We start from the raw sequence: 8,975 nt of genomic DNA on the forward strand, positions 1-8,975 counted from the left end.
GGGTGTGAAGCAGTAATTGGGAAGTCATTTGAGATGCAAAAGCAGTGAAAATGGGGTGGGTCTGCTTTACAACTGGAAACTATGACTATGGGCTGTTGTGCATAAATAATGTTAACATTAGGTTTTCCTTCCACTGAATTTTAAATGGTAAATACAGGGCTTGGAGGAAGGGCTTTGTTTATCCTTCTGTCCTACACTTTTGTAAAGTATTTGGAATGCAGTCCTGGTGCTTCCTGCTGCAGCTGGGGGAGAGACATGGTAATGCTGATGTCCGTTCGCAACTGGCTGTGTTTTGAAATCATAGCCCCAGCAAAGGGAAATGCATAATTTTACCACCTCTCCACGCTGTCGTCACAAGAAACACTGACTCAGACACACCTGTGACTCAGAATTCCTCTTGTTTCCTTCCTGCTGCCTACTAGTAGTAATTTGCCTCTTATTCCAGCTGGAACCTCTGCTGCTGTTCTCAATCTCTGCGTAGTCTCACTTGATCTGCACAGGCAGTGGAAGTGAAATAAAGCTGTTTCTTACTGTCCTCTTCCAATCCATCTACTCTGAAAAGAGGGCAAACAGATAAGTCTTCTATTCCTCAGTGCTTAAGCACAAAATTTGGGTAAACAGTAAAAAAATGAAAGAATTATAAAGGGACTTTTTCACTGCACTGGTAAGTAACCAAGTCACAAGCTACATCAACAGGAACTGGACTGAAGAAAATCAAAGGTCATGATGTTTCTCAGGTGCAATGCAGACTCTTACACAAGCTGCTTCTCTGGGGGATAGCTGTGTGGTTTATTCAAATCAATTTTCTTTCCTCTTGTTTCACAGGCAGTCCTGCTGCTGACTGTGTTGTTGGTTAAACTTTTACTTTCCAGTGCACAATTCGCTATTGATTTTCACCTCCTCTTAGAACTACCTACCCTGTCTGTTCATTTTTTTTCCCCTGACATGATCCGTTTGTTTTGGTGCTTCACTTCTTGCTTGTCTGCCTTGGTTCCTCTGAAGGGTGTGACAGAAGTTCCGAATTACCTGTTCTGCTGAGACATTTCATGTTGGTTATCTGAAATAAGAGACAATTTAGGAAGAAAAAATACATCTTTGCATTGATAATTGTAACGGGAAGACACCTCCTTAGACATGCAGACAGCAATTTCTAACAAGTAAGAAAAAACCCCAACAACCCACCCTACAGTATATTAAGACATGAGTAAGAAATGAGTTAACAACAGGAGCAACAAATGGTCTGTGGTTAACTCGATCACTTCCTTTGCTACAAACAAGCAATTGTCAAGTTTTAGAAGGCTTATTCAGATGTGACGGGGACAGCCCCAAGCAGCAGGAGGAACATCCACTTCTGATCATTTTCTTTTGCCACGTTTCATTCCAGCCTTGCAACTGTTCTACTCACAGAAAGTAAATATGGCAAAGATGATTTTGTTTGAACAATGACAGACTTAAATGTTCAGAAGTGCAGCTGCTGAGACTTCTTAGAGATTTACATTTTCATTAAACATACTTGCAGTAAAGCATAGCATACATAACATGGCTAACAGACCTTGTGCAGAAGTTTTGCTTTGCTTTCCTTTTATTAACCCCAACCTGTTTCAAGCAGGGGAATACTGGGACAAGAAGTACAGGTGTCAAAATGCTAAGCGCCTATTGCTTTATGAGAACACTGGAACAGAATCAGGGAATCCTATACAAGTTTTGGTTCCTTAAAATTCAGCATGGGCTGGATTGTAAGCGGTACACAGACATATAAATTTGAGAGGAAGCCAGAATTAAGAGGTGTTTCTTACGGATCTGGTTTTTGAGTCAGGTTAAGAGAGCAGAAAGCTTTAAAAATAAAAAAAAATTAAAAAAAATAATTAATTTTATCAAATAACCCAATCTGTAGTAATGACAGTGTAAGAGCTTGGCCCTGGCAGATCTGAACCAACTCTAATCCTGTTTCAGCATCAAACCTGAATTTGGCTGCTGTTCAAAATACAGGTTAAGAGAATACCTCCGTGGCAGGTTTTTCCTTTTGAACAGCTTATTCATTGTTTGATAAGCAGTCACTATTTCCCCTTCACCCCACATCCCAGTGCTTCCATATGAAACCCTATTGCCGTTTCATTGCACATTAACTTTTTGCATATGAAAACATCCTGTTTAAATTTGCAGATTCAGGATACGGGACCTGCTCTTTCACTTTATAAGTAGCTGAATATCCGTGCAAGCATTTAGTAATAAAACCTGCAGCAGTTATTCTTTTTAAACACTTAACTCTTAGAGTCAATTCTTTCTGGTTGAAAGGTTTGGTATTGCTTGGCAAACAATCCTTCGGGGTCTTCTGCTAGGTTGAGAGAAGGTCTTCCTGAATTCAGCATTCATTCAGGACTTCTCACCTTCAAGGCTTGTCTTCCTGAAGCAGTAGCTAGACTCTTACGTGGCATCAGCATCAGCATGCAGGAAATTGTGCAGTAAGTAAATAGAGCCTGCTCACCAGTGACCCCCACTGAAGTGGCTCAAAAGAAGTAGGTGGCAGTTACCAAGTTCTTAAGGTATAGAGACCAAAAGAGATAGCTATTAGAAATCGCAGAGCAAAATTAGCTTCTGTAAATACAATACAATGTCTACATGTATTGAGCCCTGTTTTGTAGATAGGTGTCACATCTATATGGCATTTAATGAAAGCTTTCAAAGAAGCAGCCTTTTAATCTGATCGCTAACAAAAGATCAGCACTTTTGCTGATGGTAACAGGCTTTCAGTGCATTGTCTTTGCACTGCGTTGGTCAGTTGTCTCTGTTACATACAATTTCCTGCCTTTCCATCTTGGGACAGACTGACCTTTATTTGGTTTAAGATACTTGTGTATATACCTCTTGGAGGATGCAAGACCTGATTTTGTTGTTTGGGTTTTGTTTTTTTTTATTCTACTGTTTTGTTTGCGTTTCTGTTATTGGTGTGGGGGTGGAAGGGTTGGTTTGTCTTGGGGTTTTGTAGTGGGTTTTGTGTAGTTGATGTTGTTCTGAGGGGGGTTCTCTGTGTGTATGCATTTTTGGCAAGTTTGCTTTGGGTGATGGTGGCCATTCCCTAGTTACCTTCTGCAATGAAAGTTGGCATTTCCAACCAAGTAGCTGCTAGCATTTGCAGAAAAGCTTTTCTTAAGCACCTAATGTAGCATGCCGTTGAAAGTGGTTTGGTTTGGGGTTTTTTTACCATAAGCCATAAAAATCTCCTAAGACAGCTACATGAAAGGTGTGGAAACAGAACTAAACTCAGGAAGAGAAACCAAGTCGTCTTTTTATCTTGTGTGGTTTGAGGGTTTTTTTTTCCTTCTCATTTCAACTACGTTGCATTTAATTTGCAGGCCAGCATAGCGAATCTCCAAGTGTAAGCAGAAATGTCAAGGGCAATTGACAGAAAGTTCACTAATAACAAATAATTATCATCTGTAAATAAGAACTTTTTCTGTCAGATAACTAACCGGTTTGCAAGAGCTGTGGTGAGCAAAGCATAAACCATGAGCATGGGTCGGTTGAAAAGAGGTGCACTGTATGAAGGAATATATTTTTAACTGGGTATTCAGAAATATATTAATTTAACAGACTATATTCCTTTGGAAAGCCATTTTTAATAGTTTATTTTCTATGTTATTGCTGTTTATGTTGTTAACAGACTGTCTCTACACCTGAGCTCATACTGTCCAACTGAGTAAGGGTCTGCACCAACCAGGGGGTCCATTCACTCTCTTCCTATTTTGGGGACATTTACCACTGTAACATACATTTGGCAAACACCTCAGGTATCAGTTTTTGACTGCGATCTGGCCAGTCAACTTTCAGGTAGGCTCTGGATTCTGAGATGCTTGCATTACATAGATTACACAGGATGAAGGAATTGTTTTCAAAAGCAGGAAATGGTAGCAGCTGAATAGGAGCATACTTTTATTCTACCGTGGGTTCAAACCACACTTTCAATACCCAAATATGTTTTTCCACTTGCTTTTTGATGTCTATAATTTATTTACCTGGTTTTGGAATGAGCTTGTGCATGGTTTCTCCATGAGTTGAGCCACCAGGTATTTGGGTCAGACTCTTGTCTGATAGAAGATATTTCTTCATGGAGTGCATCATTTTCAGGATAGGTGTATGTAGAACTTATCAGGCAAATACTTAGAAGCTATTACTTTTACTTCATTTGGAAGTCTTAATACTCTGAATGTGAATTACTTGTGATCTTGAATGGTAGAAAGTTGTAGTAGTAATATACTGAAAGTAAGGGTAGCTCATATTTTGCAATATATAGAAATTATATATAAATAGTATAATTCAGACTCAATAAAACTTGGAATCTCTGACAGCTGGGGAAATGTTACAGTTTCTTTAACCACGTACATTGCTCTGTACCCCTAATAAAGATTGCAGTCGTTGTGCATTCATGATGCAATGAATTTCATTAGTCTCTTAGGGAGCTCAATGTGGCTTTATGAAGATCTTGACTCAGATTTTGAACGATGTCTGTGGTTAGCTTTCAAGAGTGAATTAAACTTTTGGGGCCACAAGTTCCCTTTACAAAAAGGAGATAGAAGCCCTTGTTGAGTCTTTTTGCTACGTTATTTATAGTAATTCTTGAGTGGGTGTTACAAGCTAACCTTATAAAACCATTTTGTATGATATACTGCAACTGTGTGCAAAAGCCTAGGCTGGACCACTTACATGCAGGTAAGCATTGGTGTGTTTGCAGGATTGACATCTATAGGAAACAAGGAAATTGGGAACATGTGGTGAATGTAGTTCTAGCTCTTTGCTGGGTAGCTCCTGTTAAAGATGTATGTGTCATTGTGAGTGTTGCTAGTCTCTCTTGTCGTCCAGTAAAACAAAGCATGTCTGTCTTGTTCTGATGAGAGGTGAGTGAAGGAACTTTGCAGCCTGTCCCACCACACCCAATCCAACTGCAGCGCTGCAATAGTCGTTTCTGTTGCCAAGGCCTTGCTTCCTTCAAGGAGTATTTATTGCTCCAGTGTCACCTTCAGCATAACAGGACCTAGAAAACATAGCTGATTCTGTGCAATAAAATTGTCTCTTCTTTGGGAATGCTGTGAGGAAGCATTCTGTGTATAAAAGGACTTCCTTCCAAATTTAAGCAGGAAGAGACGTACATGTTTGTATACATGTACAGAATTAACTGCAAAACCTTCCTTTCCTCCTTCACCTCCCTTTGTTCTTTTTAATTCTGTAGCTGGCATCAAAATGACAGCAGGAGAGAACTCCTGTTTCCTCCATGTTCACACAAAGGGGATGGGAACTTGAAGCATCATTGCATGTCCTTCTTAAGCTAGCAAGCCAAACATCAAGGCATTTTAAGATCTGTGTTCAGTCTTTAGCGCTCTTCATGAAGCTGCTTATAAAGGGCTTCCATTTGTTTTGCTGCAGTATGATTTTTAATGCTGCTGACAGACTTGGGTGCTGAAATTCAACCTCAGGTTATTCACAGAGCTGATACAACAGACAGCTGCAGTTGCGTTCTCTTGAGACTGGTCACAAGTAAGACTTCTCCCCGACCTTTGGGGACCGCTTATTTGGGGAAGTGGAGAACTTGGTGTCAGTATTTATTCAATCCTTGGACTCTTCTCTAAGGTTCATGCAAAATGTCGTGACAGCATTGTCATAGCAACCACCACTGACTTGAAACTGAGCACTGGCCACGGCTGTAACACACAGCAGCTTTTTCTTTCAGACTCATGCGGGTTTGAGCTCGTGACCTCTGGGTAGAAATGCTTGGTGTGCTGGTATTGATGTGCTTAGCTAAAAGCTAATTTTATTAGAGTATAATTGGTGGTGGCAGTGTAGGGAGGTAATTTCATGCTTAATTTTGACAGTTAAATTAGGTGTCTGTTTCTCCCAAGTGAGATGGGGAGCTGGGCTCATAGATTTAGTTTTCTGAATTCTAACAAGGAAGTCAAAAGTAGGTTAATCCTCCGAAATATATGCACTCTACAAGTCTCTTCCTTGTGAATGAAGAGACAGCATAAAGAAGTCACTCATTACCTATCTGTACCTACTTCTCAATCATCACTTTAACTCCTTCAGTCAGTAAAGGTACAGTCACTTCAGCTGTAAGCTGTTGAGGACTGGGAGATATTTAAACATTTGCATAGATATTGGCTTATTTTTATACACTTTAAGCCATACTATTTCACTTTCATTGAAGTGCAGTATCTTAGTCAGAATCTGGTCCTAAATAGATAGTGAAGTGGTATATATGCCTATGGTACTATGTGCATACCTAATTTATATAGTAAAAGAATGTAATTGAACACATTTGACCAGTAGGAATCCCCTCCCTCGACCTGCTGCCCATGCTCCTTTTGATGCAGGCCAGCAGTTGGTTGGCTTTTGGGCTGCAAATGCATGCTGTTGGGTCATGTTTTAAATTTGTTAGCCTCCTGTCTTCCCTCCCCCTCTTAATTGAGAGAAACATGAAGTTTGTTGGGTTTTACTTAGTCTTTTACGATTTTTTATTTAATTTTATTTTAACATAATCAAGGGGGTTTCCTCCTGGCTTGTGATTCAAGAGAGCAGTTAATCATTTCTTTAGCTTTAAAGTTGTTAAAATGGACTGCGGGATAAAAACTAGCTCCCGGTTTGCCTCTACAACAGTTTGCTTCAGGCTAAGGCCTGAGTTTCCTTTCTTGAAGGAGCCTGGGGGATCCTTGCTGTGGCCAGATGTGTTACATGATTATCTAGTGAGACTCACCCTCCTTGCTTCTCAGTTGAGTTCAGTGCTACCTGGTCTTAAGACTTTCAGTACTGTACCGCAGGCTGTCATGTTTTGAGAGTGACTGTGTTTCCCTTAAATGATGTGGAGATCCATTTTGCTGTCACAGGCCTAAATGGTCTCAGGCATTTAATTTGTTGTAGGCTTTGAGTACTTCTGTCAGTTGCCTTCTTAATCATCTTCTTCCTTGTAAATCATAGAAATAAAAAACCCTGTTTTATTTTGATATACATATTGGGTCAAGTGAATTGGCACTTGAAGTGGTTGTTAAAGCATCTGTGGTATCAGCAAATGACCTAAGTGTAACTTTGGGAAGTTCTTGCATGAATTCCAGGAGCTGTAGGGCAACTGAAGTAATAAGTAATGATGACTCATAAAGAATAAAGGGATCTGAAGAGAGAATTCACAGGAAAGAGCATAAGCTATGGCTTTTCTTTTCTGTGATTTCAGAGTTACTTTTATTAGAGGCAAGGGAAATTTTGCATGCCTAGAGAGAATGCAAAATGACCAGGGAAAGATATTCTTAGAGAATAAGAAAGGTGCAGGAGCTAAGGTACTAATCATACCAAGATTTTGGTGCTGGATGAACCAAAAACTGTCCTTTTTTATCCACAGTAATGGTATCTACTGAGGTTAAGATGCATCCGTGCTTCCTTCAGGGACTCAACAGTTGAAGTTGTTGAGTAGTTAATAACCCAGCTCTTCAAATTAGAGCCACTGAAGGAGTTTTCTGTCCTCGGTATGACTGGACTGTGAAAGCCCCTATACTACTTTATATTTTACTGTAAATAAAGTGAAGGTTGCAGAAAGTTATGACCAGCATAGTCTTGAGCCCCGTCAAAAGCTTGGGTATGAAGAAAGCCTTCTTGAAATGAGGATAAAAAAAGACGTTGCTGCTTTCAATAAACCCAGAAAAACAAGAAAAGCAAATTGGATGTACTTTCTCATAATACAACATCCTCCCCTCCCAGTGTCTGACAGGATTTCAGACAGCTCTTCTCTAGATGGACAGAACTGCTTTGTGTAGCTGGCTGGGTTCAAGGTGGATGCTTGTGCTTGTGTACCTGTGAAGGCCTAACAGGCAAGAAAGGTTTGCTCCTTTGGAAGACAAAAAGGGAAACTATTTTAAGGGATATCATAAATTTTTGTGTAACAGAAAGTCTCTTCCTACCCCTCACTGTGAACACAGCTAGGAAACCTCTGCCTACAGCTGCTCTGTGCTTAGTCTGTGTTAGCGTAATTCATTCACCCCCATGTAGGCATACAAAACTATTTCCAAGGCTTTTGCTTTGTGCTGTCATAGTGCCATCCAGGAGTAACAGCCAAAAGAAAAAATTCCTTTCGGTGACATTCCTTGCCCTAAGCCAGAAACTAAGTAGAAAGGTATGCCTCTCTCTTCCGCGCTTGCTAATTTAGAGACGTTGCCAATATAAACCATGACTGAGGGTCTCAAATGATCCAAACCCGTGTCCCTACTTCAAATTCAGTGATGCAACCTGAGTTTACATTGACTAACTCTTAAGAATTCAAATCATTTAAAGCTTTTGGGCAATGAGGATTACTTTGAAAGCATTTGTCTTGGTTTATTTTCCTCATTTACATGTTTGCTACCTGCATCTCATTCAAAGCAGGGAGGCCTCACTTGCTTCTATTTGCTCTCTAAACGTGCATTAAATCTAAGGCTGTAATGAAACGTTGCATCCTCACTCAGAAACTGGAGAGGAAAATATTGATATATATATACAAGAAAAAAGTTATAAACCTATGTTTTCTTTGGGGAGAATGTACTGTTCTGTATCGTGGTTCTACACTGCTCAAACTTGTCAAGTTATGTTGTCAGTCATCCAACCAACCATTCATTGTGTTGTGTGTTCTCCCAAAACCAGATGAAGTACTGAACACCAGACCAGCTAAATAATGCTAATATGTCATATTAACTTGTAAATACACATTTTCTTGCCTGTTTTCTATGCACTTTACGGGCTCTGCTGTACTTCAGTGTTAGGAAGACCAGTCCAGGTCTACCTCTGCAGCATCTTTTGTTACAGTACCTTATGGACACTAGAAGGAATTGCAGATCTGTAAAACTTAGGTGGTAGAAACGTTCCTTCTCTTAATGTTTTTCTTCTTCTTCCCCCCTCCCCCTCCTTTTTTGCCATACAGTCTCAAAATGAAGGTCAGACTTTTCTGGCCTCTGGCAGATTGCAGGGTA

Source organism: Pezoporus wallicus, unplaced genomic scaffold (genome assembly GCF_028554395.1).
Source record: "Pezoporus wallicus isolate ANWC-B61680 ecotype Strahan unplaced genomic scaffold, APGP_CSIRO_Pwel_v1 contig_8721, whole genome shotgun sequence".
Lineage (NCBI taxonomy): Eukaryota > Metazoa > Chordata > Aves > Psittaciformes > Psittacidae > Pezoporus > Pezoporus wallicus.